Source organism: Triturus cristatus, chromosome 4_2 (assembly GCF_964204655.1).
Source record: "Triturus cristatus chromosome 4_2, aTriCri1.1, whole genome shotgun sequence".
Lineage (NCBI taxonomy): Eukaryota > Metazoa > Chordata > Amphibia > Caudata > Salamandridae > Triturus > Triturus cristatus.
This window is the reverse complement of record NC_140586.1, coordinates 278182600-278193191: the sequence shown is the minus strand read 5'-3', so window position 1 is coordinate 278193191 and position 10592 is coordinate 278182600. Positions and strand designations below refer to the sequence as shown.

General features: G+C 42.5%; 1 long non-coding RNA gene across 1 annotated transcript; it reads left to right on the top strand.

The window, feature by feature from the left end:
* Positions 1 to 6235: 6235 nt before the first annotated feature.
* Positions 6236 to 7269, top strand: LOC146833630 (uncharacterized). Its single transcript, XR_014960257.1, has 3 exons — positions 6236 to 6476; positions 6624 to 6770; positions 7138 to 7269. It is a non-coding gene; the product is annotated as an uncharacterized LOC146833630 (long non-coding RNA).
* The last annotated feature ends 3323 nt before the right edge of the window (positions 7270 to 10592 follow it).

Genomic DNA, 10592 nt, shown 5'->3' with positions numbered 1-10592 from the left:
GTAGCAAATGTAATACGACATACCTTGGAACAGGTCCAACCAATATAGACAAGCACCCAATGCAAAATAATCAAGACATATGTTAGACAGCACAACAAGGGAGTAGCCTAGGCAATCTCACACAAACCACTATGGCACCCTTGGAACATATATTTTGCAGAACTCATCAGACAGAAATTTTAAATAATCAATGCAGCACATGACACAGAACTTCTGCTATGCAACATACATCTTAAAATAAACATATGTGCCATATGTACAACAAGATGACAGGTCACCCTGCTCTCACATGTGATGGTGCACAATTAGCTGGCATGTAAAAACATAGCCAGCCATGCACCATGCAATGGGTGTTCCTGCATCATGATTGTGCAAGTAGTGCTGCATGAAGGGAGCACCAACTGCACACAAATAATCACCAAAGTTGATTAAACATCAGTCTGTGTTGTTTCAGAATGGAGCATTCCTAGGAAGAGCATGCAAACAAACCAAATCACGATCTCACTATATGTTGTGCACCCATATGACTTCCCTGGTGAGGTGTAGCAATCTGAAGTACAAAATCTGAAATTATAATATGTGTTGATTGGGTACAGACACACACATGGCAATATTAAAGGGTATTACCCCAACATGCTTACATGCAGAGTCAAAGTCAACTCATGCACAAGGACATCAATGCATATGTATTTTGTCTTCACACGTCCCAGTAAGTCAGGTGCACCAGGTAGCAGTGCCACTGTCACTTAAACACAGACCCACCTTGAGGGCAAGCTGGATGTAAAGAGCCCACAATGAGTTCAACATTTAACAGACAAGGATATTCGCTCTCAGCTACCCTCAGCACAATCACTCCGAATGAGGTATCTAGTAATGTTCCAACATAGTAATCTTCCAAAAGTCAAGCTGGATGCTTCAGCAGTCAGATGTGCCAATGGTGCACCCAATAAAATATGTACACAGGCGACCTAAAGTTTGTGAAATGGGCCTGTAAATAAACTCTAAAGTTTTTTTTATTGACCCATACAACTGACAGTCAAACATGGAGGTAATGCACAGGACCCAGACAATGACAAAATGATGATGTGTACATTTTGTAAAGTCTGTGTCCATATAGGCCTGCTTGAGTTCATTGTTTTCCAGGCCTCCTGCTTGTTGTTGTTGTGAGCGACCATGTAGCTGGTGGCCATTTTGTGGTGGTGGTAGTGCTTTTGCCATAGACCTGCTTGTCTTCTTTCCTTTGTTCCTCTTGGCTTATTGCTTCTTGTTGTGGCCTGCCTGGCTATGTGGCTGGCGGCCATTTTGTGAAGGCAACCAGTGTGCTTTTGCCATAGAACTGCATTGTCTGTCTTCACTTTCCTGTTGTTGTGGCCTGCCTGGTCATGTGGCTGGCGGCCATTTTGTTAAGGCAGCCAGTGTGCTTTTGCCATAGGTCTGTATTGTCTGTCTTCACTTTCTTGTTGTTGTGGCCTGTCTGGCCATGTGGCTGGCGGCTATTTTGTTAAGGCAGCCAGTGTGCTTTTGCCATAGGCCTGCATTGTCTGTCTTCCCTTTCTTGTTGTTGTGGCCTGGCCATGTGGCTGGTGGCCATTTTGTGAAGGAGCAGCTAGTGGGCTTCTGCATTAGGCATTCAAGCCTTCTTTGTGGTGGCCATGCCTTCTTACTGGTTGTTGTTTTGCATGTCATTTTTTTCTTCTTTTATCCAGCAAAATATGTAGCACAGTTCACTACATTTTCTAATACATTTGCAATATTATTGATTGAAATTGATTCACAATGTGGCCTAGTCTGCCAATGGGTTTTCCAACCAATAGGCCCAGAGCTACTCATGGGTGCATGAAACAACTGTTTCTGTAGCGTCTGTTGAAGCTAAACATCATTTAGGGTATGGATGGCATTGGATTGAACTGCAACATTTGTTTTTTTGTGGTTTTCACTTTTTTCATGTGTGTTAAGTAAAGGCCTTTGTTGGATGTGTGTGGTCGTTGTGTAACTTGCAAACCTTTTTTAGCTCTGTGGATTTTAGTTTTTGGCTTTGTTGTACTAAAGCTGTGTTGTTTAGCATGCCTCCTTTGTCTGGCCAATGTGTGAGTGTGTTTGTTTGTAATAGTGGGTCAGCATTTGCCTTGGCTGAGCCTCTCTGTGTGGCCAGAGGCCATTTTGTAAAGTCTGTGTCCATAATAAGCCTGCTTGAGTTCATTGTTTTCCAGGTCTCCTGCTTGTTGTTTTTGCTTGTGACTGACCATGTGGCTGGTGGCCATTTTGTGGTGGAGTTAGTTAGTATGCTTGCTTTTGCCATAAGCCTGCATGTCTTTTTTCCTTTGTTGCTCTTGGCTTATTGCTTCTATCCATTGTCAGCTGCAGCTCCCCAAATGCTGAATCCCACAGGATGCACAATGCCAAACAGGGTCCGTTACATTTGTATTTTTGTTGTTGTTGTTCTTCTTTCCTATCCTAACTCTGTGTACTGTACACTTGTACACCAACCATGAAAGCCCTTGTTTTTGTCAAAGTCTCACAAATGTCTACACTGTATTATGTTTTCTTAATAACTGAGGTAATACATTTAATAATATTAATGTGTGACCACATGCAAAGTTATATATTATATTTGTTTGTTTGTACTAGTAGTAATTAAACCACAACAATGAATACCACATTTCACTGATGTTCTTGCTTCTTTGCTTTTAGGTGCACAAAAGAGGAGGAGGCATCATCACCCATTTTACTGCCAGACAGAAGTCCTGCTGCGCACGACACCGCGTGGCATGTGACCACAGACATCTCTTCAACTTGTGCCACTGCCTGCATGGTGCTGACATCTGAAGAAGATGGCCCCAAAGAAAGGTACCAGGTCCTCCAGTACCACAAAAGTTGCCAGTGAGAAGAAGGAACTGCCACTTACCAAGACTGGTGTGCCACCCAAGATCTTTTTTGGGAAACAAAAAATTGCGCCTGCAGCAGCGGTGTCCGGGGAGCAAGCTGGGAGCAGCACCCCCGCATCAGTGGACCCACTGCACCAACCTAGGCCCAAGCCCATGTCTGTCGCAGAGGCAGCCAGTCTAATCACGACAACGCCGACAAGCAGTGATGTTGAAATTGACTTGTCGTTATTGTAAAATAGTACCCAATCAATGCAGGGAACTGAGATTAGTGGGCAACAACAGCCACAACCACCCCCAATAGTAGTTGTTCCTTCTGAAGTAGGGGCAGTTCAGGAGATAGAGCTCCTGCAGAGGAAGAAGAGCAGGCCACTATTTCAGAAGATCCATTGTCTTCCAGACCCCCAGCAAGGAAAAGGAGGGTTTGTCCATCAATTTCTTCTGCAAGCCCCCCTTCTGATGATCTAGACGCCACTTGGATCCCACCACCTCAGTCTGAGAGTGAGACATGCCACAAGACAAGGCTAGGGAAAAGGAAGGTTCCAGAAAGCCTTAGAGTTATGGAGGTAGATATAGAAGAGGAGGATGATGATGAGCCAGTCATCATCATCGACATTAGTCCCACCCAAGTGGAGACTGACATTACCCTATCCCAAATTTCTGTGAGGAATGTGGCACGGATACCACCAACACAGATCATACCACCAACATCACCTCCAGCTTCCATATTTCCCCGGCAGCCACGTACATCCACCACAAGTACCATCTCAGTAGAAGTAAGTACTGCAGAGAGTCAAACTTCATGCCCACCTACCAGTTCATCTGGGATTGCAATTAGCATCAGCAGCAGTGCCAGAAAGTTGACCTCCCCAGTTTGGGACTTCTTTTGGTTAGCACGAAGGAGGTGAACTTTGCTATATGCTTCATTTGTGGACAAGGTCTTAGTCGGGGTAAGCTTGGTACAAACTATGGTACCAGAGGCTAAACAACCCATCTGAAAAAACACTACTTGATCCAGAGGGAGGCGCACCTTAGCGGACAAACAACTGCACCCATTGCTGTTGGTGGGGATGAAGAAGTATAAGATACGATCGCGATGGAAGGTGAGCAAGAGGGAGACATTTTCTCTGGTACACAAAGTAGCCCTGTCCCCAGCAGTGCAATGGTACCTCCCACATCCTCATCAGCAACATCACAATGGCACAAGAGTAAGAGTCAGGCTGAGAATGAGACACCAAGGGATCCCAGGCAACAGTGTACTGCAATGAAAAATATGCATTGAGCCTAACAACATCTGGCATCAAGAAGTTACCTGCATCAGTGGCACCAGAAAAGAAAAAAATCCAGCTTTTCATTCTCAGCATGTTTAGGTCAGAGGGGCAGTACGAATGCAACCACCCAACTGTACGTTTGTACAATGCGAAGCTGGCTAAAATGGTAGCGCTGGACCTCCTCTCTTTTACAATTGTGGATGGGGTGGGTTTTCTTGAATTTGTGACAGCCATCTGCCCAAAATGGAAGGTGCCCAGCCGGTCCTATTTTGCCAGAGTTGCTGTTCCAGAACTACATCATGACGTGCTGGAATTGCTTGGACAAGCTTGGCAGCAGAGTGCTGTTCACACTATCCACCTGACAATAGCTATGTGGACCAGTTGCCAAGCCACTGAATACATATGCATCACTGACACTGGATCTCCTTTGTGGGGGTTAGAGTAAAGATATCTACAGCAGGTGTTGTTGACACTGCTGAGATTTTTAACGCCACTCGGAAACATGTAACTGTAGCCATGCTCACCATGGAGAAATCGCATACTGCTGCAAACATTTTGGAAGACTTTGACAGCAAGGTCTTTGAATGGCTGTGCCCAAGAGGGCTTAACATTGGTTTTGTTGCCACGGACAATGACAGTAATATAGTTAAGGCCATGTCCGATGGTGGCTATTTCAGGATCCTGTGTTTGGCGCACTGCATTAACATCATTGTTCAAGACTTTCTAAAAAAAGATTGACCATTCAACGTGAGCATAGAATGCCAGTTAAAGCACTCCTCCAACTTATTACATGCTTGAACATCTGGTTGAGCAGTACAGACCAATCAATGAATATGTCATGCAAAGAGGGGATGCTACTGTGAAAGGCATGATCATTGAGATGGACCAATGGGGCATAGTTAAATGCCTGACAGAGATGCTACTTTATTTCGAGCTCTTCACACGTGAAGTCAGCAAGGAGGACTGTACTATGGGCCAAGCTATCCCATTGTTGCACATGCTACAGGAACAGCTGAAATGGGGGGTCTGCAATGTACACAGGTGTAGAGGAAAAAAAAGAAAAGAAGCATACGAGTTGGTGGAGTGCTTAACCCTTCACTTATCTGAAAATACAAGGGGGCAAAGAGGCATTGTGTCATCCAACCATTACATTTCTGTCACAATTCTGGATCCACGGTACAAACCAGTACTGAACACATTGATTCCTTTTTTAGAAGAGGATATTGCCAAGTACAAAACATGGATAGCTGCGGAAGCCAGTCGCTTAGAAAAAGAACGGCTGGGAATTAGAGGCCCGCTACTCCAGGCCATAACAAGTACTGCAGGGCAGCCGGTATCAAGTTAAACTTCAGAGCCCGAGGGCAGTGCGGTTGGCTCACAGCAGTCGAAATCACCAACAACACCAAGAACAACATCAGCAACAACAAGAACAGGAACATCAGCCCCACCAAAATCGGCACAGGAATGGTTTCTACAGCAAGGGCTTGTTAGGTCCAGTGCTGAGGCACAGGCAAAAGAGGCTGAACAAAGGGGAGCACCCCTGAGCATTGATCGGATGGTCCAGGCCTACCTGGATGGCCCAACAGAGGTCTTCATTGATCAAAACTCATTGCTGTATTAGCATGGGAAAACACACCAATGGCCAGTGCTCAGCAGGCTGGCAATAAACTATCTGGCTTGCCCTGTCGCAAGTGTCTCTTCTGAGTGTGTTTTCCGTGCTGCTGGTGCCGTTCTGACAGTAAGAAGGACCAGTCTCTCGCCCCAAAATGTGGAGAGGTTAACCATGATCAAAATGAATCACCACTTTATATCACCGGATTGCACCTGAAGTAGCATAGCAGTAAGACGATGGCAGTGACTTAGGTCATGGATGTAGTGTGCTAAATGACCTACTTCTGGGTGAACCACCAAAGTTTGAGGATGAGCTCTACTTCCCTGACAACTAGGCTCTTTCAATTTCCAGTTACTTTTTTTTCTTTGACGCCCCCAAAGGAAACCCCCGCAAAAAGATATAGCTAAGTATTTACTTTATTATTTGTATGTATCACTGTTTTTCTGGTTCACAAATCCATCCCAACTGTTTTACTCTTTTTATTACCGTATCAGAGTTGCAACTGTGTGCAGTCAGTGAAGAAGTAAGTCTACTCCTCCGAGTCCTGCTCCAGTCCTAACTCCCCCTGAATCCATTTCCCTCAAGTCAGACATTGGATGGAGAATAGTACAAGAAATGTGAAATGTGTGCCTGCCTCGTCGAGTCCCTCCAAAGAACCAGACTATAGCTATCCTCCTTTCCGAGCCTAGAGGGACTGCCCCGTAAGAACAGGTAAATGATGGCATGCATTGGACGCTGAGTGATCGGTGTTTGTGTTGTTGTTGTGCATGATGTCTACTAGTATTAATCTACACAAAAAAGTGACAGAAGTCAATGTTTCCCTTCTTGTTGTTTAATAACAAAATTGTACTACTGCAGGCCGATCCAATATATTTTTGATTCTGGACTCACTCTGTACACTACAGAGTTGGACACCATGATGACCATAGCATGCTCGCAGTCATTCAGTAGGACCAGAGACGATTGATGGAAAAACTCGGGGCGTTTCATGAAGTGACCTAAAAGGTAAACAAGTCAGCAACAACAACAACAGACCAACATGTCTGTGTAGTGGTGGAGGCGAGTGTAGTGGTATGACTGACAGCAGTGCATTGATTTAGTTACTTAATTTGGAAAATGCTATGTTGCTGTGTATTTGATTTGTGTGTGCTCAGTGCTGTCTGGCTCAAAATCTAAGCTAAGTGGAGGTTGGGTGGGCGCCGCGGGCCTGCTCCAGTTGTTGTTGTAGATGCTGGAAACAGAGTAGACATGGTTTAGCCATGCCGCCTCTGAAAGTTTTCTTGTTGCACTCCTCCTTAATTTATGCAGTTTAACTTTACTTTTCTCCTTTATTTTTCAATATCTCTTTTTGTTTTTCCATCTACTCCTACAGACCGGCCTTTACCCTCTGCTATACTGGGAAAAACAACTGACACTTACTTTACTAATCTGCATCCGCCAGGCAGGCACCCAAGATTGACGGAGGGAACGTCGATGGGTGGAAGGACCAAGAGGAATGCTGACTGCTGACTCCAAGATGCAACTTCCAATTTGACCATAACATAGTTAAAGTATCATATTCTTTTCATTTCATTCATTTTTTCTCTTCAATCATTACGACTGTGTGGTGTTGTTTATTATGTTTGCTTATATATTTGACCCCTACTGCAATCTTTTAATTTTCTTTGCTAGCTTTAAATGGAAGCCCGGTACAACGGAACAAAAAATGTATGTAATTTGGGTCTCTCTGGGGGCAGACAGGCAAGGCAATTGAATAATAATAATAATTAATAATATACTGCTGCCCTGTACTACTAGTCTAGTACTACTCATTATCATCAAGTCATCATCATGCATGCATTTCCTTTTTCTCCCTTAACAGATTAATGATGGTTGTCTGCCAAGATCGTGTGTTGTCCATGTGTAGTGTTTGGCTTTGTCAAACCTTTCCCTCAAATACCCCTTCCCAACCATTCATCAAACCCTAACCCTCCTCCCTCGGTCTGTGTGATATATATTGAGGTGTGACTAAATTAAATTTACACCAATATACCACTAAATGATATAATTGATCACACACTTGCTGGGGCGGATGTGGTGAAAGCAACACTAAAGGCAGGGCGATGATCTTTTCTTCTGCTCTAAGCATATATATATGTGTATATATATATATATATATATATATATATATATATATATATATATATATATATATCGGAAAGTTCAAATTCCTGCTACTTCCACTCAATGGCGGCGAAGAAGGAAACTCGGACCCCGCTGGACTTCAGGTAAGGTGTTTTTATTGCAGATCACAACCCACGCACGACGCGTTTCGGGCCTCAAGAGCCCTTGATCACATGCAAATTGACCCTTGGCTTTCCACTTTTAATTGTGTTTTGAGTGTACCACCCACTTCCCCTAGTTCCGTGTCACATGGTAATGAACAAGGTAGAAAGACTTGCGATGTGCGCTAGTATAGGCTAACTCCATTGTAGGAATATGTTACATGTAAGTCTTAATCCAAGTATATGTTATTTTATATTCTTTTACATATTTGTATCGTGCAATCAATACAATTACAGGATAAATCCATGGAATTATAAAATATAGCAGCAATTTATGATAAAAACGAACTCTTTAACTGGATAAATCCAGTACCATGGCAGAGAAAGAAAGTGCATAAGTGCAATAGCAGCAAAAAGGACAGTATTAATGTGCAAAATGTGCAAAAGAGTGCAAAAAATGGTGCAAAATGCGCAAAATATTTCATTATACAGTGCCATAGGTAAAATACCTCATAAAATCAGTTACAATTGAATAAATATGTAAACAATCACGAATATTGGTAACAGTAAAATTCCATTTTTCTATAGGAATATATTTTTACATACTGTTAAAAAGCATATACTGTAAGATTGCACATATTCAAAAAAACGTATATTCTTTGATTTTTTTATTCTAAAAAACTATTTTGTCATAGTTTTTTTTGATTCCTTTTGTGAGTTGGTGGCGACAGGTTGTATTCTTTATGCTATTCTTTCTACAACGCACATCTTTTTGTAAATATTATGTACAGATAATCTATAATATTCTTGATGGTAATTAAAAAGATGAAACATGGATCATGACCAGACTATGTTGTCATATATTCCCATTATGTATTGTTACTGAGTCTTTTTTTATTTTTTTTAGTGTACCCATTCATAGGAAGTTGTGCATATCCTCTGTATTATTCAAACCATTTGGCCATTTGCTGTCGAATTCCAAAATGATCCTAGTTTCTAACTGTCTTAATTTACGCTCCCTATTCCCACCCCTTCGTGACTTGGGGACAGCGTTAATGACAAAGTATGTTAGACAGTTGATATCGTTAGCATGAATTCGCTTAAAATGTCGTGCCACTGGATAAGCTGGATCATTGTGTAAAATGGCCCTAATATGCTGCAATATCCTGACGTGCACCTGTAGCTTCGTACTCCCAATGTAGTTAAGGCCACAGGTGCACGACAGGACATATACAGCATACTCGGTTTTGCAATTGTAATGGCCACGTATTGATATTGGAGATTCACTGAATGGGGTTGTGTAATGGGTCTTGTTACAGCCAAACTTGCAGGCTCTGCAAGTTGCACATTTTCTAAAGCCGTTGCTGGGTTGTAACCAGCCAGCCGATTTCCTGGTCTCTGGGGAACTCTTATCTAAGGTAGATCCCATGGTTTTGCCTCTTCTGAATGTGATCTTCGGGGTTTCTGTTAGTCTGTTGCATAGTACATTATCAGTCATCACTATAGGCCAATGCTTTCTAACTATAGCTCTAATTTTTCGTTCTTCATTGCTATAGGTTGTAATTAGTCGTGGACTGTCAATCTTAAACGTACTTGCATCTGATATACATTGAATCTCAGTGTTGGTGTTCTTGAACAGACTTTGCCTTGGACGCATGCTTGCTTTTCTAATGGCGTCGCCAATGATTTTATCACTATACCCTCTGGCTTTCAATCTTCCCACCATTTCACTAGTGCACACATTGAAATCTGACTCATTGTTGCAGATCCGCTTGAGTCTCAGAATCTCTCCATAAGGGATACTTGCAATTAGGTGCCTGGGATGCGAACTTTTTGCATGTAGCATGATATTGCCCGATGTTGGCTTCCTATATAGTGAAGTAGCAAGTTTCCCTTCCCTAATGTGCACTAATACATCAAAAAATTCAATGTGTTTCTTATGTATGTGGGATGTAAAGACAAGGTTCATGGTGTTTCTGTTAATGTCTTCAATAAATGCTAGGGCTTCTGCCTCGTTCCCCTTCCATAATATAAAAACATCATCTATGTATCTCATGTAAGAAACTATGTGTGTCTCAACCACTGCATGGTGTGCCTTGTTGAGAACCTGTTCCTCCCACCAGCCTACATGCAAGCATGCGTAGCTGGGGGAGAAACAGGCTCCCATCGCCACGCCTCGTTGCTGTTTGTAAATATCTTTATCAAAAAGAAAAAAATTGTTGTTGAGGCACCATGAGATGAGCTCCAGAATGACTTTATTGTGTTCATAGAATTCACTAGACCTTTGATCTAGAAAATGTTTTACCGCTTTTAGTCCCTGGATGTGGTCTATGCTGGTATATAATGATTCTATGTCTAAAGTGATAAGACATAGATCATCAGTCCAGTTTAGTTTTTCAATTTTTTGTAAAAAATCGCCTGTATCTTTAACATAGCTAGGTAAATTTTTAACTATGTTCTGTAAGAAATGATCAATATATTGGCCAACTTTTTCACTTACGCTGTTAATGGCCGATATAATGGGCCTGCCAGGGACGGGCATAACATTTTTGTGGATTTTGGG